The sequence below is a fragment of the Toxorhynchites rutilus genome, chromosome 2 (genome assembly GCF_029784135.1).
Source record: "Toxorhynchites rutilus septentrionalis strain SRP chromosome 2, ASM2978413v1, whole genome shotgun sequence".
In the NCBI taxonomy this organism is placed as follows: Eukaryota; Metazoa; Arthropoda; class Insecta; order Diptera; family Culicidae; genus Toxorhynchites; species Toxorhynchites rutilus.
The window spans coordinates 86698776-86722265 of NC_073745.1; the positions used below are offsets into that span (position 1 = coordinate 86698776).

Here is a 23490-nt window from a genome sequence, read left to right on the forward strand (position 1 = left end):
ATCCATGCTAAATTATGTGGTGTAAAATCATATCGCTTGGACTGCAGAAGAAACGCTTGCGTTTCATACATCTTGAAAGCTTCAAATCCAGGGATTATCTCCGGCACTATTGTGCATGTTGTTTGATGACTCGTAAACTGCCCAAAAATCTCTTTTTCTCGTACAGAACAGAAGCAATCACCTACAAAGTATTTTCACCACATGGGTCGTCTGTGAAGTACGTTAAATAACTAGATTAAAGTATTTCGGTCTCTTAAAGTGCAAATCACATACTTCGTATTTTTTATACCTCAAAAGAATGATAGTGTTTTGATCATAATGGCAGGTGTTCTGATTTTCAACTCCGACCAGATGGTATCCATATGCTCTAGAAGTATCATTCTGAGAGAAGTAAAAGAAAAATATTTTCTGACTTGAAAAACACACACGCGATACTGCACGGGATTACACTGGCACACGTTCATGGAAGATTTAGGGATTTTTCTTTATGAATTTGCAAAAAATGGATATCGATAAAGTGGATAAATGGAAGAAGAAGAGCACGCCTGCCCAATTGTTCTTACCAATAAATTGAAGTAAACTTTAGCTGACCCATAAATAAAAAATTACTAAATTTGGAAATAATTATTCCAAATATTCACAGTCCTACGTCTTTTTTCGTCCGTACACCGAAGTACGAGCTCTATTACTTGTTTGTTGGAAATGTGCTTTAGCTTATCACTTTTCTACCTCAAGCACAGTTTTGTACAGAATTGAAACAAAATACAATTTGCCCAAAATTTGAACATTTTCATATTCAACATGTTTCATTTGGCGTCAATACTGATTGTATCGCATCAAAGTTGTCATATTCAAAATGATTTCAAACTTGTAACGACTAAAATAGTATATTTAAATAGTCATTCTGATTTCATTCTAATCCCCTTCCAACAGGCAATGCATAAGAACGATAACAGAACACTGTTCGGAAAATTCCCATTTCGTCACACTCAAGAGCACGGGCTCGGCAAGGAGAAAATCCGTTACATCACACGCACTCCCGGGAAGGGGATATTTCCTTCTACTCGGGCAACCCTAACCCGAGCAAGCAAGTAGCATTGATTGTATAAGCAGCAAAAACACAAATATTATTCTTCCATCTCACTCGCTCCAACGTGTGAGGGCCGCAAACGGAGACGTGACGGCCTTATTTCGATCGATTCGTGTGTACAACTCTCTGCTCAGCACGAACCCGAAACCGAGCGGACACGACGGCAAACTCATTCACCTCGTTCGACTTATTTTGTCCGCAATGTTGTATTTTATGCTTCTTATTCTGCTTTTATTCAATGGTGTGTAAATGGCACGATTGAGGGGGTGTTAGAAGGGAGGCTTCGCCTCATACTCCGCTAAATCACACAATCGTGGGCCAACTTCGATCGCCGTGGCGCACACGTATGAGAGGGGGTGTTGTTACCAGCACTAACACACCCACACGACCACTCAGTCACGGGTTTCGGTACGCGTTTTCGAGCGCTTGGCTAATGTGTTGTTTTTGTTTTGACGCGGACATTTTGCTGATTGCGCTGGGGTTTGATGACAATGATCGTCGCTAGAGTCTATGCGAGCGATGATGACGATTATTGTGTACATGTGGCGAGCTGTGCTTTCCGACTATTATGACTACACGGTGTGGAGTGCGGGCGATAGATAGGAAAACATAAACTATATTTTGAATTCCAGCCACCAACGACGACGTTTCAACGGCGGGTTTTTAGACGTTCGCTGGAAGACACATACACCCCGTCGAAATGCGAAAAGGTCGATGCATTATGCACGAAACATGGTCGTGAGGAGAGGGTGGCGGTGGCCACTATCGCTAAAGTAAACAGCCGAGCCAACAACGTGTAACTGCAATTTTCGAGCATCTTTACGCGTTCATTTTCACCCAGCCGACTGGTCGGTTGGTTTGTTTGGTTGAAACTGTACTTTCTATGCGCTGCTCTGGTCTCCTCTCCGGCAGAAATGTGGTGAAAATTAGAGCGCTATTTATAAACAGTACCGCGCGAATCGATCGTGCTTGGAGGTGAAATTTGTTCGAACGTTTCGAGCGATTTTTGCAGCGGGTGTGTCAGCAAACAACGGTGTGAATGGGAAATTAATTTGGGTTTGAGTGTGGGCTTTTACATCGTTGAGCTGGAAATGGGTTCGAAGGGAAATCATCTTGTTGCCTGAAAATCGTTGCAAGATATGTGCACGAGTAATTAGGACGAAGGAAGCAACGAAAGGTGTTCTTTGCTTTCGAAATGTAACTTAGGGTAGAAAATAAAAGCGGGGAGGGGCCCTGGATGAAAACACCTGCCAGAAGCTACTTGAAGATTGTGCCTTCCTAGAAACCATCGATGCAGGAAGTAATCGATATAACAGCTGATCGAAATTTTTAAAGGGGCTCAAGAAATAATTTCGGTTGGGATATCATAACTTCCCAAACCTTCTATATATTTCCTTTGTATGTATTTTCTACAGATGTTTTCAGCGTCAAAGACAACAACATTCTCATTCTTGGTGTATGTTCAGACCATGTGGGTCAGTTACGTCATTTACTGGTATTTTTCATGAGATGCTTTTTCACCCTTACAGAGTCTGGAATCAGTTTAGCAAACACATAAAACGAACTGATTTTATTTACAGATATAACTTCAAAAAATTGCAATGCCAAAAGGCGAGCCAATACTCAGTCATGTCCGCCACATATGAATGGAACACAAATATCTGCATTACTCGAGAATTAATCAAGCAAATGAAACCAAATTTGGCATGTGGAGGTTTTAGGGTGCAATAAATGTTTTTACGGTGATAAGATACTCCTCCCCTCTCTCTTACTGGGGGCTGTCATACAAATGAAACACAAATTTCTGCATTACACGAGAATTAATCAAGTAAACAAAACCAAATTGGGCATATTGAAGTTTTAGGGTGCAATATAAATGTTTCTATGATGGTTAGACTCTCCATCCCCCTCTCTAAGGGAGGGGCTGCCATTCAAATGAAACACAAATTTCTGCATTACCCGAGAATTAATGAAGCAAATGAAACCAAATTTGGCATGTGGAGGTTTTAGGGTGCAATAAATGTTTTTACGGTGATAAGATACTCCTCCCCTCTCTCTTACTGGGGGCTGTCATACAAATGAAACACAAATTTCTGCATTACACGAGAATTAATCAAGTAAACAATATCAAATTGGGCATATTGAAGTTTTAGGGTGCAATATAAATGTTTCTATGATGGTTAGACTCTCCATCCCCCTCTCTAAGGGAGGGGCTGCCATTCAAATGAAACACAAATTTCTGCATTACCCGAGAATTAATGAAGCAAATGAAACCAAATTAGGCATATGTAGGTATTAAGATGCAATGAATATTTCTACGGTGGTTGGACTCTCCGACCCCTCTCTAAGGGGGAGGGGGGGGGGGGAGGTTGGTGCTGCCATACAAATTAAACATAAATTACTCGGGAATTAATCAAGTAAATAAAACGAAATTAGGCATATTGAGGTTTTAAGGTGCAATAAATGTTTCTATGATGGTTAGACTCTCCATACCCTTTTCTAATCGGGGGCTGCCATACAAATGAAACTCAAATTTCTGCATTACTCGAGAATTAATCAAGCAAATTAAACCAAATTTGGCATGTGAAGTTTTTAGGGTGCAATAAATGTTTCTATGGTGTTTATGCTCTCCACCCCCCTTTTTAAGGGGGGAGGCTGCCATGCAAATGAAACACAAAATTTCTGCATTACTCGAGAATTAATGAAAAAAATGAAACCAAATTAGGCATATGGTGGTTTTAGGGTGCAATGAATATTTCTATGGTGATTGTCATAATTGAAAATTTTCGGAAAACTCTGATAAAAAAAGGAAAAATTCAGAAAATTAAATTCCCATATGTTCTTCAATTACATAGTGACAAGTGCTGTTAGTCCATTTGATGTTTGCGCTAGCGAAATTGATCTTTGTTCGAAACTGGAAATGGATTTTAATGTAATGAAACGCACTCCTATATCTTCTTCTATCTATACCAATTAAAAAGTATCGCCGAATGTGTTGATAAGAGCAGAACTCGAGGAAGGAATTGTCCGATTTAGGGCTGTCTTTATTCTATCATATTTTCTGTATAAAATATTTATTTCATGTAACGGAGAAACATGTTATTTGCAAGTGGTTGAAAAATCTTGAACGAGAATTGTGTCTGAAAATAATCTAATATTATAATGCTGAGTTTTGGTAGAAATACTAGGAATTTTATCGTAAAAGGTAAATTCAACGGGGTCGTTTAGAAGATGAATCAATGAATAGTTCTGCGATTGGACCCATGAACTTGGTCATAGTAAGAAAACGTGAATGTTTGAAGGTATTGATAACAAAAAACAAATTTTGGGCGGGACGAAGTTTGTACAACTATAAAAACAAGAATAAAAATAGTCCATCATCACCAAGATCATGACAGACATAATAGAGATCAATACAAATTAGAAAAAAATATAATTGAAAAGTTTAAATAGTCTACATGATATAATCCGTTCAAACAGACTTCGTCAGGTTCATTGAAAATATAAAAAACAATTGCAAAAAAATGGTTTACATTAAATTATCCGTTCGTATAGAACTTTGTCAGTAAAAATATTTGTTATAAAAATAAAAAAAAAACTCGTTCCGCTGTTAATAACAGCTTTATTAACAGATTTTACGTGTGAAATACATTGCCTCATAAATTCTGTAAGTGTTGTTGCGCATTTAATATGTCTTGGCATCGAGTTGAACATATTTATTCCTTTGAAATACAACGAATTTTGTGAAGCTTGACATGTGCTGAGTTCTTAACATGACATGAGTTGTTCTTAATTTAGTCGCGTTTTCTAGTGTTGTAACTGTGAAAGTCACTTCCTCTTTCAACTGGAGCCCACAAAAAATGGAGACAGCAAACCGTTAACTACTTTGAAAATAAACACCATAGTTAAATAAACAATCTTTTGCTTCACGGATAACCATTGCAGAGCGTCCAACACTAAAGATGAGAAAGTCAATCTGTTACATTTTAGTATCAACCGCATTATTTTGTTTTGCTGCTGTAAACTCGATATTTGAGTATCATTGGCTAAAAATAAAATGGAAGAGCATAAGTCTAAATGAGGAGAGATGATTGATTTGTGTAGCTGTTTTTTGCTGCAAATAGTTAAATCGTTTTTCAATAGGCATAAGGTTCCATACTTTTCTTAAATTTTCTTAATGACATTGTCAATGTGAGTGTTGAACTGTAGTATGTCATCAATAATCACGCCAAGATATTTAATTCCCCGGACGCGATCAATAGTCTCATCATCAATTACAATAGAGACGATTTCATTAAAACGATTTCGCGAGATTACCATATATTTAATTGTATTTATGTTCAATTTCAATTGCCTATACTTCGACCATCTACACAAAGAATGTAAATCTATATTCAAATGTTAAACGACCTGATCCAAATCATTAGCTGTAATGAATAACACAGCATCATCTGCAAAGAGATTGATAACAGAAAATCGTAAAACTCGTCGCATGTCATTGACGTACATAATGCATAAAAGGGACCCTAATACACTTCCCTGAGGTACTTCAAGATTATTCCCTACGGGATTGGAAATCTATATCTATAAAAATGGATTTCTGTCTGTCTGTCTGTCTGTCTGATTCTTATGGACTCGGAAACTACTGAATCGATCGACATGAAAATTGGTATGTAGGGGTTTTTGGGGTCGGGGAGGTTCTTATGATAGTTCGAGACCCCTCCTCCTCTCTAAGGGGGGCTGCCATACAAATGAAACACAAATTCCTGCATTACTCGATAATTAATCAAGCAAATGAAACAAAACTTGGCATGTGGAGGTTTTAGGGTACAATGAATGATTCTATGGTGGTTAGACACTCCACCCCCTCTCTTAGAGGGGGCTGCCATACAAATGAAACATAAATTTCTGCATTACTCGAGAATTAATAAAGCAAACGAAACCAAATTTGGCACGGGAAGGGTTCAGGGTATAATAAATGTTCTTACGGTGGTTAGATACTCCTCCCCCTCTCTTAGGGGGGTGCTGCCATACAAATGAAACACAAATTTCTGCATTACTCGAAGAATTAATCAAGAAAATGAAACCAAATTAGGCATATGGAGGTTTCAGGGTGCATACAATGTTTCTATGGTGGTTTGACACTCCTTCCCCTCTCTTAGGGTGGGCTGTCATACAAATGAAAAACAAATTTCTGCATAACTCGAAAATTAATCAAGCAAATGGAGCCAAATTTGCCATGCGAAGGTTTAAGGGGACACAAAACGTTTCTATGGTAAATAGACACTCCTCCTCTCTTTCTAACTTTCTAATCAAGTAAATTGAACCAAAATTTGCATATGAAAAATCTTGAACGAGAATTGTGTCTGAAAACAATCTGATAATATAATGACGACTTTTGGTAGAAGTACTAGGAATTTTATAGTAAAAGGTAATTTTAAAGGATAGATTAGAAGTTCAATCAACGAACAGTTTTGCGATTGGATCCATGAACGTGCGCTTAGTAAGAAAACGTGGATGTAATAACGAAAAATAAATTTTAGGCGGGACGAAGTTTGCCGGGCCAGCTAGTTAAATCATTAAAAATATTCCGTTGAGTTCTGTCATTCAAATAGCTTTCAAACCATTTATATGCGGTACTCGTAATTCCAAAGCGCTTAAGGAGTGTATCGAAAAGTAGTCTTAAACATTTAACACGTTATTACACACAAACGGATGAACTTTTTTTGTCGTGTAATCAGAGCACGCATTGTTTACATGTCAAAAATCGAAATACAAGTCATTCAGTCGCTACTGTCAATTGAACGTTACTGGACAATTTTCAAGGAAAAAGTACAAGAAGGAAGCAGCGTCCAGAAAGTGCACAAAGACTACTGTGCAAAATTTGATGAGTGGAGTAAGAATAAGTAACAAGAATAAGCTTATTTTTTCATTTCATTTCTATGTAATCTTAATATTTTTTTAATAAAATTCACTTTTGTAAACATTTTCTGAACGTTCCCAGTTTTATTTTGATGTTTGAAAGTTCAAGACTACTTTTCGATACACTCCTTATACTAACATTGGCAGTCTTGAGCTGTTTTGACGGATCTCTTCTCACTGTATCCCTTCCATTCGATTGAATAACCGTGCTAATTTGGTTTCATTTGCTTGATTTATTCTCGAGTAATGCAGAAATTTGTGTTTCATTTGTATGGCAGCCCCCCTTAGAGAGGAGGAGGGGTCTCGAACTATCATAAGAACCTCCCCGACCCCAAAAACCCCTACATACCAATTTTCATGTCGATCGATTCAGTAGTTTCCGAGTCCATAACAATCAGACAGACAGACAGACAGACAGAAATCCATTTTTATAAATGTAGATTTTTGCGGATTTTTTAAAATGTTTTTATAAAGTCCATCTTATATTGATGTCAATGCGCCCCTCATTTGAGCTAACTTTTAATCAACCCCCAGATGGTCATTTGGTACGTATCAGACCTTTTCTGGATTATAACACTAATATTGTAAACATCATGCTTGCACACTATTTGTATCAGATTTATATATCTAAATCATGTAATAAATGCATCTCGATGACCTCAATTCTGATCATGGTTTGTTCAATGCGCTGATGTTGGTTTGTCCACTTCGTTACTATGGCAGCCGCTTGGAACACTGCAGTTCGTTTATGTAGTCCTTCGTGCGTAGTAGAAATAAAGTTTCTCTGTGTTGAGTGCTGTGACAGTGAACTTAAGCAATGAAAAATGCAACATTTACTTGGAAATTCGATTTTTTTTTCATTCAAAAATAGTGATTTCTAAAACCAGACAAACAAACCATGATAATTTTCCGGGCAAACCATGATTAGAGGTGGACAAACCATGGTCATAATTTCGCTTTGAAGAAAATCGTTAAAAAACATAAAAATTTGGATAATTTGAACGCCTTATGGTATTATTAGCAACTAGAGACTTGGAGCTTTTCAACAAACCCAAACTCGTCTTGATTATAAGTATCTAGAAGGTCAATATAATGTCTAGGAGGTCAATATAAAATAATAGGAATATTGCGCTTCTCTAGAAGATACGAGTACATAAAATAATCTGAGCTAGTTTAGCTTCAAAAAAGTGAAAAAAGTATCTTATTAGTATGGTGAGGTTCCGGGCACCGAAGTACTTTTTAATTAGTCGATAACTGCTTCCTTCTACCCCTCAGTCAAGCCATGCGTTGTTTCTGATGCATAATTAAATTCAAACTTCTCGCGAAGTGCGAACATGGCAGCAGCGAATGGAATACCACGCCACGCCGTTGCATTCCTACGCGTCTGCATCCGAGTACCAACCGAAAGCCGCAGGGTTTTGAACTCTTCCGTGTCGTCGTCCGTCGCCGGGTTCGACATCAGACCTCTTCTACAGGTCTGTACATGAGCTAACATGAGCAACAGCAGTCGTCTATGTGGAAGCCAACGAGTCTCGCTTCTGGGAAAAGTGCACCATCGGAATGGAGTGGACGAACACATACATGCACAGCAATCCGGGAACATTAACCGCAGTATTTTCGAACCCGATCTCGGGATCTCGGGGTCCAGACTTAAGGAGAGGTAAACTTGTTCTGGTTTGCCTTCTCCCTACTCCATCATGGTCCGTCGGTTAACGATGACATTCAATGCCGATGGCAACCGCTCGTATCCTCTTGCATGTTCCCCTTACACTTTTGTATATTTTTGTTTTGTTTGCGAGGTTATTCCTTCGGATCCGTCGATTGTGCAAAACGAAAGAGCCGCGTGGAGGTGTAGAAGAACGATTTGGTTTCAATTCCCACGCTCAGCACCGCTCGCATGACTCAATACTGTTTCTTTCCTAGCGCTCAGTGAGTTTTGATGCTTAATTGGGACTCAACCATGGTTCAGTCATTTAAGTTTTTTGCTTAGGGACTATGGTTATCACCTTCTCAAAATACACGTATGAAAACAAATAGAAACACACGGTAAGCAAATGATACCTTATATCGTTAATGAAACATCCCGATGGGACGTTTTGCGGCCATCAATTATGCGAAAGCTGCCATCACGGACCATCAGAAACTTCCGGGGACTCATTTTTGTGCGCTATCATCAGAAGTTCATCTCTCACTTCGTCCTGTCCCACAGGACCCCCTCTCGTCTGCGTAAACTTCCTGCCTTTTTTGTCACCACTCCCCTACACCAGTGGAGGCTTATCACCGTGGCAACGACTACCGCAAAGGCCGGATTTGCTTTTTTGTGTGTATACGTGGAGGGTGTTTCCCCCGATGCGGCGAAAGCCTTCATTGATAACAGCAGCGCACAACAGACACGTTCGCCGAGGACGAGAAGCAGGCGCTTATCGTAACAGAATGCGCTGCTGGCAACTCCCCATCCCCCATCCAGAAGCACTCATCTGTCATGACGCAGCGGAGAAAGAAAAACCATCGCCTCGCTTATTAGGCACATAAAACAAAATAATACCAACAATATGGCCCAATTTTGGCCCCCGCTCTGCTCTCGTAGCGTACTGTTTTACAACCTAGTTAGAATAAAAACATCGCGGGCAAGAGAGAGAATTTTTTCTCGATGGCGGCTGGTTTTGATCCCATTTGAAGGTCAAAAAGGATATCGACGAGATTGGATGGGTGGTAGGAGTGCCTACCCCCGATGGCATTACCATCGCACAGACACACAGACACATTCTGTTCACAGTCTCGAGCGGTTGTTTGGGGGAGTGATTAATTGCCGGAAGACGAGTTTTAGGAATATTATTCAGCCCCACAAGGAGGATGAAAAAAGCTCCACAAATTTGGTGTCGTAGCTTTTTTGTTAATTTATCCTTGAGGCTCTGTTGATGGATAACGTTGGAAGGAATGTGACTCAATATTGTAACAAGGCTCTGTTACGTTCTAGCTGCCCGCATGGACTCTGTGATTTTTCCCAGGGTCGGTTCAATAACAGCCTAAACTAGGTTAACCCGAAAGGGGTTGGTACAACAGAGAAAACACACGTGTTTCTTCTGGTTTACAACGGCGATTTACTATGTGATTCCTGAATTTCCTTTCCACATGGCCCACGGTGTTGGTTTGTTGAAGCGTCTGGGCCCGCCGCTGCTTTCTCGTACTGTCGTGGTTCGGTTCCGGTCCACTGCTTGACTGTAAAGGGTGTGTCACATCAAATTGCATCACGGAAAAAACGCTGTAGAAATTTAATTTTTAGGAATTATATCTTCAGCTTTCGCTTATAATAAGATAAGAGTGTATAGATCACGTTGGCCATGCTTCACTGTCAATTTTTCGTAAATTTGGAAAAATGTCGTCGAACGAAAAAGAGCGTCGTGAATTAATCCTGCGCACTCATTTCGAGAATCCGGAGTTGTCACATCGGGACAACCATCGACCGGAAGGTGACCATCGACCGGAAGGTGAAGAACAGCAAAAATGGATGCTCCGTCAGTGAAAAAGATCACAAGCGCGTAGTTAAGCAGTTTAGACGTGATCCGAGAAGTTCGGTCCGGGATGTCGCCAATAAGCTGAATTTGTCAAGTTCATTCGTCCAGCGGACCAAGCAGCGGGAGGGCCTGCGTACATACAAGGTTCAGAAGGCTCCTAACCGCGACGAAAGGCAAAACATGGTGGGGAAGACGCGAGCCCGGAAGCTGTACACCGAAATGCTGACGAAGCCGCATTGCCTGGTAATGGACGACGAAACCTACGTCAAAGCGGACTTTCCTCTGCTGCCGGGCCTGTTGTTCTTCTCCGCAGAGGACAAATTCAGCGTTCCGGAGGAGATTCGCAAGCAGAAACTATCCAAGTTTGCCAAAAAGTACATGGTGTGGCAAGCGATCTGCTCTTGCGGAAAGCGGAGCGCCCCCTTCGTGATGACCGACAATGTAAACGGGCAGGTTTACCTTAAGGAGTGCCTACAGAAGCGCTTACTACCACTATTGAAGCAGCACGAGGGCCCGACCATCTTCTGGCCGGATCTCGCTTCGTGCCACTATTCAAAGGACGTGTTGGAGTGGTACTATTCAAAGGACGTGTTGGAGTGGTGGAGTGGTATATTGGGCGATTATGAAGCAGGCCCTCCGGAAGAACCCAAAAGTTGTCAAATCGGAGGCGGACTTCAAGAGAAAATGGATTTCTGTGAAAAAAACTACAACCTGACGTTGTACAGAACCTTATGGACGGGGTAAAGAGGAAGGTGCGAGCATACGGGCTTGGGCTCGAAGTATGAATAAAAAGAAAATGCCAAAAGTTGTTTAATAGTTTTTATTTTACTGTCTAAAATTTTCAAAAGGATCGGTCTACTGGGCGAATTTCTACAGCGTTTTTTCCGTGATGCAATTTGATGTGACACACCCTTTATTATCTCCGTTTTCAGGTAAAGTAGTTCAGTCTGCTAGCGTTGGTTCGTCCGATTTTCGCTCCTTGCCCGGTGCACAGGAGACGAGAAGTTTGGATGGGACACGTGTAAACTACGAGTCAGCCTTACTATCCGTTGACAAATTATTGACGACAAAGCGGCATAGCCTTCGCTACGCGAACTTCCTCCGGAAACGGTATGTTTTGTTCGGATGGAATCGGAAGGGAATCTCCACTTAATATTCTGGGATTAAATGTTATCCTTTTCTGCGAAATGTATCGAAATATGTATATCGTATAACGTTTGCAAGTTAGTGCGACTCGAGTATGGCGGAACTCTCTCAAACCCGCCAGGTCACATTCGGGTCGGGTTACACCGCCTCTGATACAATTTTGCCAACTGTTGTGATGTGAATTACGTCATGTAGTGTACATTCTGGGTTGTGTTGTGTTAGCCCTGTGAATCTATCTACCTTTTTTAATTCTTTTTAAATGTCTTTATAATTATATTCGATTGTATTTATTTTCAGTATATGTTTGTTTTTAAATATTCTAGCTAACTATATTTGTGAAAATAATTGCGTGTTGTCCCTCTATTAACCGTTAATATATTTTTTTAGCATCGTAGGAGGAGACAGAGTTTCGAACCACTCGAACATACATTGGGATATGTCACAATATTGAGAGATTATGTTGTTTTCAAAGTTGTTGATTACCAATACTGTATGTAATGTAACATAACTAGTACTGTAATTTACTAGTTGAACCGGCAGTGAACAGTGCGTGTTTAATTGGTTTTACGTTTTTGATCCAATTTTCTATCAAACGAATATATGAGGATGAGATCTTTGACATACAGGGGAATAGAGCACCAGAGACGATGACTGCCGATAACGATAATAATCAATATTAGCCAGAAAAACATCAAATCGCATAAATTGGCATACTCTAATTTACATATAAAGTAAGTGGGAAATCTAAAAATATAGACTATGGAAATGGAAAACCTGCTGGTTTTGCTTTTGTATTATTGGAATCGTAATCCAATTCGGATTCTGATTTTAAAGAGTATATTCGCGTAGACGGCATTAAGCTTCGTTTGCTTTCATTGGGAGGCGAAAATAATGATGTATATTCAGGTGGAATGAACATGCTTTCAAAATCAAAATCATGAATGAAAATTTACTGTAACGCATCATTTTTTTAATTTTATGTGATGAAATAAGAGGTTTTTTTTCAGAAATTCCAAAAACATATTGAACGATAACTGTGTCTGATGATAATATTATAAAAGTAATTATTTGTGAAAAAAACAGGAAATTCATCGACAAAAGTTCAAGTGAGTGTCAGGACTACGTGTGATAGGTAATCAAACAATATGAAGTAGAAATTTTCATTCAAACTTTTATATTTTTACACTGCACTTGGTTTCTGATATTATAGAGAATAATTTACCTCCCAAGCACTAATATATCGCCACCAGACGTCGACACTGTACATTTGTCATCGCAAATATAAACAAATCAGACTATATAACGCACACCAACAAACCGCCGCATTCGTGAAACTGAGAACGTTTTTTTTTTTATTAAAGAGTCAGATTGGAACTGACTTAGTTTTAAAAACGAATTCGCTATTACAAAACGATTGTTTTTTTCAATGTTTTTTCAAATTTTTTTGTGGCCATCATGCTAAGGAACAAAACAAAATGTTTAAAGAAAAGACGACACTCCTAGAGAATAAACAGATAAATTGAGAAAAAAAAATTCGGCAAAGATCGATTCTTTGGTACCGATTTAATTAGTGAATCGATCCCTTCGCCGTTTGCAGAATTGATACGACAAGATCGATCTTTCTATCAAGTTTTGCGCGATACTACCGAAAATTCAAATACTAGATCAAGTGCACAGTCCCTTCTACCAGCAGATTGCAATTCCTGTGCTATCTGTACTTCTGGTACGATGTCCTACGTGAAATAGATCAAACGCAGAACTATTTACGAACCAAATGATTATCTCTGGGCAACGATTTGACCAGACACATACACTAGTTATTTTTCTTGCTGCTATTTAAATACTATTGAAATACAACGTTTACGAATTTACTACAGGGCGGAGAATTCGTCATGATATGAGCAAGCTAGGCCTTCCGAAGTCGAACTAACGATGGAGGAGGAAAACGAAATGGGAATGTTGGAGTACATTGATCGTTTTCATCGAGGATTACAAGAGCGGTCGAAATAGTCTAAAGTAGCAACCGAGATCTCCGAGGTGAGTCAAGTACGACACATGTTATCAGAAACCAAATAGAAAACATATAACATATAACCCACCCAATAGTTTTTCGTGAAGTCGGACTTCCATGAAACGCTTCCAAATTTTACAGTGAGTTTGAAGCAGTTTACAGAGAGTTTCAACAATTTGCTGCTGTTAAGTTGAGACGAGACTATACTGATGATATTTATATAAGTGAAAATGGATCACCAAATTTGTTGCTAAGCGTATTTATTTTGTTCTATTCGTCTTTGCCCATAGATCAATGTTACGCATTGAAAAATCGGTAGTTTTCTGGAAAACTTAAGATGGAAAAAATCGGAAAGTTGAAATTCCCATATGTTTTTACAAATACATCATGATTAGTCCTTTCGATGATTGCCTTAAAGATATTTATTTTTGTTCGAAAGTGGGAATGGATTTTCAGGTGGAATACGAATTTATTGATTTATTTTCTTTTCTATTATAGAGACTGTAAACTACAAAACAAAGTTCATTCGTCTCAGCCTTGGAAAAGACCAATTCGAAGATCAATTAACGAATAGCTCGGAGATTGAACCTATGAACGTTCGTTTAGTAAGAAAACGTTAATTTGGGCGGGACTATATTCGCCAGGTCAGCTAGTAATAAATAAAATGATTGATTCAGTAACTCATTTTTTTTTAGAAAACGAAAGGTCGTGATAACAAGATTTGGTTGGAGGGGTGACACCCAAAAAATCCGCCCGGGTGCCACCCGGTCACGCTACTCCACTGTCTGTTACCTATCGCAAAATAGCAGGTTCGCACCTTTCTATTTTCAATTTGGGCCATTTCCATTTTAGGGTGTCCGAAAAATCACTTTTTTCTAAAAATGACTTCTTTCAAAAATTCAAAACTTTTAAACTACTGGACCGATTCAGATGATTGACATATCAAATTAGTGCCAATGTCTTCTTTGAAAAAAAAAGTTTTATGGTTCACATGGTTTTTTTTCTTGAAAGCCGAGGTTCCTCCACATAAAATATCCAATTCTGAGCTATGTCCTTCCAAGTCATCCAATGGTCTAAAAATAATGTTTTTCTTCTTTTCCCAAAACTGTCTTTTTTCAAAAATTCACAAATTTTGAACTTCTGGACAAATCTAGATGATCGACATATCAAAGTGAAGTAAATGATCAAATCTTCGTTAAAAAAATATCACTTGTGAAAAAAAAAATGGATTCTAGTCACATAGATTCAGTCTAGTTGCATATGAATATTGAACGGAGACTGTAAAAACGTTAACTTTGGAAAATCATAATTTGAAAACGAAAAACAACAACTCTTCGATTCTTGAATTCTTGTCACGCAAAAATAAACAGTTTTCAAGAAAATTACAAAAAATATGGGTCTAACAATTTGCGACAAGGAACAAAACCACAAATCCCAACGAAAATTTGAGAACCACTATACCGGATTTGCATGGAATGAGTGTTATCATTTATCATTTATCGCACGTATTTTCAATCAAAATCCAATCGCGACGACGTAGAATTAAATGTGGGAAAAATGAGAAGGTAACCCAGTAAACTTCTCTAAAGCCAATAAGGTCAAAGTCGCATGTATTCTTTATAGAGCTCTTATCGCGACTGCGGAGAGATATTTTTGGGAAACCTGAAAAGTTAACCGAGAGAACTCCTTTAACACTCCTATACTCGCGCATTGGTCTGTCAGACCGAGAAATCAATAATTAGTTCATTTCTCAAAAAATATCAACACTACGACTTTGCGATTCTCTCTAGCTTCGTTATTCGTCGTTCGTCATCGTTTAGCGTATTACATGTGTTGGTACAAAGGGGACGTGTGCCACTTCTTTAACACTTTCGGTCTGACACACCGACGCGAGTATAGGAGTAACTTTTTTGGACCTTTTTTCATATTCTAGAATATTGTTGAATGAAATGAATAAAATAATGTTAGTAGCGTGGAATATTTACTGAATATAAGCATAATATCATTACAGGACTATTCTTATTTGATTTCAGTCCCTTTTGTAACTGGATTGAACGGATCCATATATTAACTATTCGTCGATATATTCGTCGTTAGATTCATACGTTCAAAAGCAAAATATATGTTTGACTTTCGTATAGTTATTCGCTAAATATAATGGTTATACATATACACACTTGTGAAAGAATTTTACTTGTGGAAGAATTGTAAACAGTAAACTATAAACAGATCGGTAGCTTATGGTAATTTTTAACAGTTACAGTTTCGGGGATATTTTTTTTAATAATGGACAATATCGACAAGAAAACAAGTAAAAGGAAAGCAAGTTCGTAGAAATCCTTTTATATCATCTTTTTATGCCTCATCTAAAAAAGGCATTTATTCTTAATTTACCGAGAAAACAAAGACAAAGAATATTAGAAATATGCAAACTTTATATTCCAGAACTTTTATCATCTAGTAATTATCTAGAAGGTTGTTATACATCCTTCTCTTCGATAAAAGACCCGAAAAACACATAACAACTGCATAAAGTGTGAAAAAATATGTTTGTTTCGAGCATTTAGTTATGCTATGTTCTGATTCTTACTCCAATGAAACCACAATCGATTGATACGAGTATCAAAAATTACTCTATTTTGAGGAGGCTGAATTAGATGACTATTAAAACATAATAAAGACGAAGAAAACATATTTTTGGAAGTTTTTTCATTAAATCATACCCTCTTCTTGAAATAAATGCCAATAAAGCCTGAAAAATTCACAATGGCAACATTACAGAGAAGTTCAATTTTCGGTCTGTGACACCGGGCGCGAGTATACGTGTTATGATTTTGCACGCGAGTACAGGAGGGTTAAAATCATTCGACTCGGCGATATGTTCCGTTAATCATCGATCTCAATCGCAACAAAAGGAAGGAATTAATGAATTTGAAAACAAAAGAATCGTAGATTTGAAGAAATAGAAAAGGAAAAGTTAAAGAATGAAAGACGCAAACACTTAATTGTATGCATCGGCGTGTTATGTCGATGGATAATTGATATAATATAAATAAAACTACAAACCAAACAAATCAAAACGCACAAAAACAAGTACACTATAACACAATTCCATTCGTCATCTAATGTAGTGGATCGAGGCTCTGGAAAATGCATCACAATCTCCGATTCTTAATCCGGATACGGATGACTATCTAATTACATTTAAATCAGTCGAGCCGTTTCGGAGGAGTTTGATCACGAACATCGTGACACGCGATTTTTAGGTATATAGATTTTTTTCTGTATTATAGTGACTTTCAGCACCTTTGGCTGGTTCGTCCCATCTTTATTTTTGGATGAATTTCGGGAGAGACGAATTCGTCCCCTAATCTCATCGGAGAAGGACGCGTTTTTCTTTCGCTGCAGAGTGGAAAGGAAGTATCAAGTTTTTTTTCTATTACTCTTTTGCTACCTACTTTAAAATTGTGTTTTACAGGTATACATACTCGCCAGCACTCAGGATCTAAACAGGGCACCCATCGACTACCTGGATTAACATCGTCACCGGCTTACAGTCAGCTACCCAGCTTGTTGGAGTTACTCTTCGAAAACAGGTAGGCTAAGTTCTGCTTTCTGCTACCCTTTTTTGCTTCTCCTCCCTGTTTTTATCGTCCTCATTAACAAGAAATTAATTTCTTGCTTTCACAATGGAAGTGGATGTTACTAAACACCACATCACCCTAACGTGTGATGAAATATTACACGAAGGAAAAGGTCGATTCAAGAATGCCAATATTGATCATCTGAAGATACTTGCTTGCAAGAAATTGCATTCGGTATCTCATTCCGAAAAAGGGAAAGAGTACTTCGAATTAGGTTCGTTTCGAGTAACCTTTCCCGGAAAAGCTCTTCCACAATTTGTGGAAATTGAAAAGGTTTTGCTTCCGGTGCGCCTTTACGTACCTAAAGTGATGAGCTGTATGAAATGCAAGCAATTGGGGCATACAGACTCCCACTGCAGCAACAAGATACGTTGTGCAAAATGTGGGGGGATGCATGAGGATAAATCATGCTCTGAAGATGCCGATAACTGCATTTTCTGCAAAGGAGAAGTTCACGATCTTTCTGCGTGTCCAGCGTTTAAATCGCGGGAGGCAAAAGTTAAGAACTCTCTCAAACAACGATCCAAGACGACCTATGCTGAAATGCTCAAAAGGGCTGTGGCAAAAGAGACCCCTAATCCTGGAGCACAAGAGAACCCTTATGCAATTCTGCCAACAGATGATTGTGAAAATTTTACTTCCATTGAAGAAGCATTCATGTCAATACCGGGAGGCTCAAGAAAAAGAAAAATTTCTGCTCCTCTTACTCCTCCGACTCCTCGTAAGAAGCAAGAAAACTTTAAACCAACTGAGAAATCCTCTGGAAGTGATAAAACTCCAAAACAAACACCTCCTGGTTTTACTTCCCCGAGAACACAAAAAGACGTGAACACTCCGTCCGTGTCTTCCAAAGCTGGATTGTTTTCCCTTCCAAGTATTGCGAGTCACATTATAAATGCTTTAAACATTCCCGAGCCCCTCAAAAGTATTATCATTAGTTTGGTTCCTGCATTATTTGCATTCTTGACAGAAAAATAGCCCCTACTTGCAACCATTTTCTCTCTCGATGCCTAATTGTTCTATAAGCGATATAGATACAATTAAAGTTATTCAATGGAACTGCAGAAGTATTAAACCCAAAATTGAATCGTTAAAATTTTTAGTCAAAAATATAAATTCTGACGTATTTGCTCTTTGTGAAACATGGCTTACCCCTGATGAGGACTTGAATTTACATGATTTTAACATTATCCGTTTAGATCGAAGAGACTCACACGGTGGCGTTCTTTTGGGGATCAAAAAATGCCATTCCTTCTATAAAATCCCATTACCATCGCTTCTAGGAATCGAGGTAGTTGCTTGTCAAACCACGATAAGGGGAAAAGACCTATGCATTGCTTCTGTATATATTCCTCCCAGAGTTGGAATTTCACGCAACCAACTCGATGGAATTATCAAGATTTTACCTGAACCCAAGTTAATATTGGGTGATTTCAATTCACATGGTGTGGCCTGGGGGTCACTATATGATGATAACCGTTCCTCAATCATCTACGATCTATGCGATAATTTCAATTTATCAATTTTGAACACTGGCGAAGCTACAAGAGTACCCAAGCCTCCTGTAAGAGAGAGTACACTAGACTTGTCACTCTGTTCGTCTACTTTATCGTTAGATTGTATGTGGGAAGTAATCCAAGATCCTCACGGTAGCGATCACTTACCAATCCTTGTTTCTATTGCCAATGAGATGTGTCCACAGAAATTGGTCGAAGTTGTATACGATCTTACCCATAATATTGACTGGGAGAAATTTGCTAGTATTATATCAGAGAGCATCAATTCGACTCCTGAACTTCCACCTCTAGAAGAATATGATTTCATTGCTAGTTTGATTTACCACACTGCCATTCAAGCTCAAACGAAACGTTTCCCTGGTGCAAAACTTCGCCGACGCCCTGGTGCTCCTTGGTGGGACAAAGAGTGCTCGGATGCTTATTTCAATAAATCCTCTGCTTTCAAAATTTTTCGCAAAAATGGCTCAATGGAAAATTTTGTATGAACTTTTGGAGACCAAATTCAAAAATCTTATTGGAGCGAAAAAACGCAGTTAGTGGCGACGATATGTCAATGGTTTGTCAAGGGAAACATCTATGAGTACCCTGTGGAACACAGCCAGGTGTTTGCGAAACAAAAACCATACAAACGAAAACAAAGAGTATTCAGACCGATGGATTCTTGATTTTGCCAAAAAAGTATGTCCAGATTTTGTCCCTGCAGAAGACATATCTCGTAATACATCGTCTTCCAATAGTAATAACGAGACATTGTTTTCTATGACTGAATTCTCACTCGCACTTCTTTCGTGCAATAATTCAGCTCCTGGTTCCGATGGAACCAAATTTAATCTTTTGAAGAACCTTCCAAACGTCGCTAAGAAACGTTTATTAAGGTTATTTAATAAGTTTATTGAGCAAAATATTGTCCCTATCGAGTGGAAACAAGTGAGAGTAATAGCCATTCAAAAACCGAATAAGCCAGCTTCCCACCATAACTCATACAGACCAATAGCCATGCTATCTTGCATCCGTAAGTTATTGGAAAAAATGATACTCCGACGTTTAGACGAATGGGTTGAAGAGAATAACTTTTTATCAGATACGCAGTTCGGTTTCCGCAAGGGCAAAGGGACAAATGATTGTCTTGCGTTACTTGCTTCCGAAATTCAGACGACCTTTGGTAATAAAAAACAGATGGCTTCTGTTTTCTTAGACATTAAAGGGGCGTTTGACTCAGTATCAATAAGAATTTTATCCGATAAACTTCACAACCATGGATTTTCACCAATTTTAAACAATTTTTTGTTTAATCTGTTATCCGAAAAGCACATGCACTTTTCTCATGGAAATTGTGCCGTTTCTAGGACTAGATACATAGGTCTCCCTCAAGGTTCTTGCTTAAGTCCTTTTCTGTATAATTTCTATATTAATGATATAGATGATCATCTTGCAGATGGATGTACTTTGAGGCAACTGGCAGATGATAGTGTTGTATCCATATCAGGTACTAGAACTATTGATTTGAAAAGACCGCTGCAAATTTCCTTAAATAATTTATCTACATGGGCTGTGAATCTAGGTATTGAATTCTCAACTGAGAAAACGGAAATGGTTGTATTTTCTAGGAAGCACCAACCTCCCGAACTTCTGCTTCAATTGTTCAACAAAACCATCGTTCAATCCACAAGCTTCAAATATCTTGGAGTTTGGTTTGATGCTAAATGTACACGGGGAAAACATTTGGTTTTGGTATTTTTAATGAACATTACACTAGCTTTCATAAACTTGAAGACCCTTGTTCAGTGTATGTTGCCGAACTGGCTGCAATATATAATGCAATTAAGACCATTGAGTCCTTACCACCTGATCACTATTTTATTTTCTCGCATAGTCTTAGCAGTATACAAGTCATTCAATCCATGAAACAACAGACGAAAGCATCATATTTTCTTATCAAAATTAGGAATGCATTGAATTCTCTTGTTGATAAAAGTATTCGAATCACTTTCATTTGGATTCCTTCCCATTGCTCTATTCCTGGTAATGAGAAAGCGGATACACTCGCAAAGATGGGTAGTATGCAGGGCACAGTTTTTGAAAGACAAATAACGTATCGGGAATTCTTCTCCATTTCCCGACAGCAGTCACTCACCAGTTGGCAAAACCAATGGAACAGAGATGACCTTGGGAGATGGCTATACTCTATTATCCCCAAAGTTTCAACGAAGGCCTGGTTTAAAGGGTTAGATCTTGAAAGAAATTTTATTAGAAGTATGTCCAGATTGATGTCCAATCATTCCGCGCTAAATGCGCATCTCTTCCGCATAGGTCTTGCTACTAACAATTTATGCAATTGTGGTCAAGGATATCATGACATCGAGCACGTTGTTTGGTCATGTAATGAATTTTGCAATGAAAGAATTAAACTGGTTGCCGATTTAGAGGCTCAAGGAGTACACTCACACATGACAGTTCGCAATATTTTAGCTACTCGCGATCCTAATTTTATTTATTTTTTTTTTTTTTTCCCAAAATATATTTTTTATTAAGGCACATGTGGCGTTAGCCTGACGGGGCCGGGAGTCCAATATTTTGACAAATTTTGTCTTACAACTATGTTAGTAATATGTAACCGATTACTCGCGGTTGGCTCGAGGTTAGTATTACAAGTGTTCTCATAATTGGTATGTTGCAGTCTTCGATGCTCTATACGTGTGCCCGACACGGGCTACTTCCTATTGGGATGCAGCTGACCATTAATCAGCAACGCTCCCTAGTCTGTACCCCATATCTAGCGTGGTGCGTCTTTCTCGACTCGAGGAATCCAGGATAGAATGGTCACTAGCCGGCGCAATCATCAGTTCGTGTAGAGTTGTCATGAGCGGTACAACCTTTGGCTCTTGTTGAATGATCAGTGGACTGCACAACCTTTGGCCCGTGTATCTGTAAAGAGTGTGTGTATGTATTGCCGCGACTAAGTAAAAGTTTATCGTTTGGATAGGAGGGATATGAAACGGGGACACAACGAAGGAAACATCATTAAACGTTGACATCGGCGTTTCTGAGGAACAGGTATAGATGAAGCAGAAGATCAGGATCCCGGCTATCTAAGATATCCCGGACGGGGATATCCGATTGTCTGCCTTTCGCTCTCAGTGCTCTAGAGAGCTGAGAGCGAGCAGCATGGAACCGGATACATGACCAGACAACATGCTCGATGTCGTGGTAGCGTGGTAGCCATCGCCACAATCACAAAGATTGTTTGCTGCGAGCCCAATGCGATAGAGATGCGCGTTTAGGTTGTAGCGATTGGACATAAGCCGAGATATCACGCGAATGAAATCACGACCTACATTCAATCCCTTAAACCATGCACTCGTCGAGACCTTAGGGATAATCGTGTGTAACCAACGACCGAACTCATCTTCACTCCACATGCGCTGCCAACTAACGAGTGTGTCCTGACGAGGAATGTGAAAAAATTCATTATAGGCAATTTGCCTTTCAAAAAGTGTGCCTTCTGAAGCGCCCACCTTAGCTAGCGAGTCCGCTTTCTCATTCCCCGGAATCGAGCAATGAGAGGGAACCCATGCTAAGGTAATCTTGAATAATTTTTCGACCAAAACACTCAATAGATGTCTTATTCTTGTTAGGAAATAAGATGAGCGTTTATCAACTTTCATTGAGCGGATTGCCTCTATTGAGCTGAGACTGTCTGAAAAAATAAAATAATGGTCGATGGGCAGTGTTTCAATGATCCCTAGAGCATAGTATATCGCACCCATTTCTGCGACATACACGGAACAAGGATCTTTGAGTTTGAAAGAGGCACTGGAATTTTCATTGAAGATGCCGAAGCCAGTGGACCCGTTTATGTATGAACCGTCAGTAAAGAACATTTTATCAGATCCAACTTTCCCATATTTTTCCGAAAATATCGACGGAATAACATTGGAGCGTAGGTGATCTGGTATTCCATGGATTTTTTGTCGCATGGACAGATCAAAAATGACAGAGGAATTGCAAAAGTATGGGAAGCAAACTTGGTTGGAGATGCCTGGTGAAGGGTGCACGTCGTGGGTAAGGTACTCATGGTATAAAGACATAAAACTTGACTGAGGAGTCAGCTGGAGTAGATTTTCGAAGTTATCAATCACCAATGGATTCTTGATCTTGCAACGGATGAGAAATCTGTAGGATAATTCTGTGAACCGAAGAGTAAGCGGGGGTACTCCTGCCAAAACTTCGAGACTCATCGTATGTGTCGAATGCAAACACCCCATGGCTATACGCAAGCAACGATATTGTATTCTCTCCAGCTTGAGAATATGAATCCTGGCAGCTGATCGGAAGCAAAAACTGCCATATTCTAACACTGACAATATCGTTGTTTTGTACAACTGAATGAGGTCTCCTGGATGGGCACCCCACCATGTTCCCCATATATGTCTTCCTAAGAAGCTAATGTTATTATTTAGGTCACATCTCCTACTCCCACTGTCCATTCTCCCTTCCTTTCCTATTACACAGGCAGAACTTAGTACCCGTTGAGATAAGATCATTACAGGAGCTATTAACATAACAAGGAGGCACTCACTACCAAAGGATACCGTTGCTACATCAACTGGCGAAGTAGTTGTTACGACCCACCACAGGCACTGTT

General features: G+C 39.0%; 1 protein-coding gene across 3 annotated transcripts in view; it reads right to left on the minus strand.

Annotated features, from left to right (window-relative positions):
* Positions 1–23490, minus strand: part of LOC129770204 (xaa-Pro dipeptidase) — a 326892-nt gene that overhangs the window by 204882 nt on the left and 98520 nt on the right. The window lies entirely within an intron of this gene.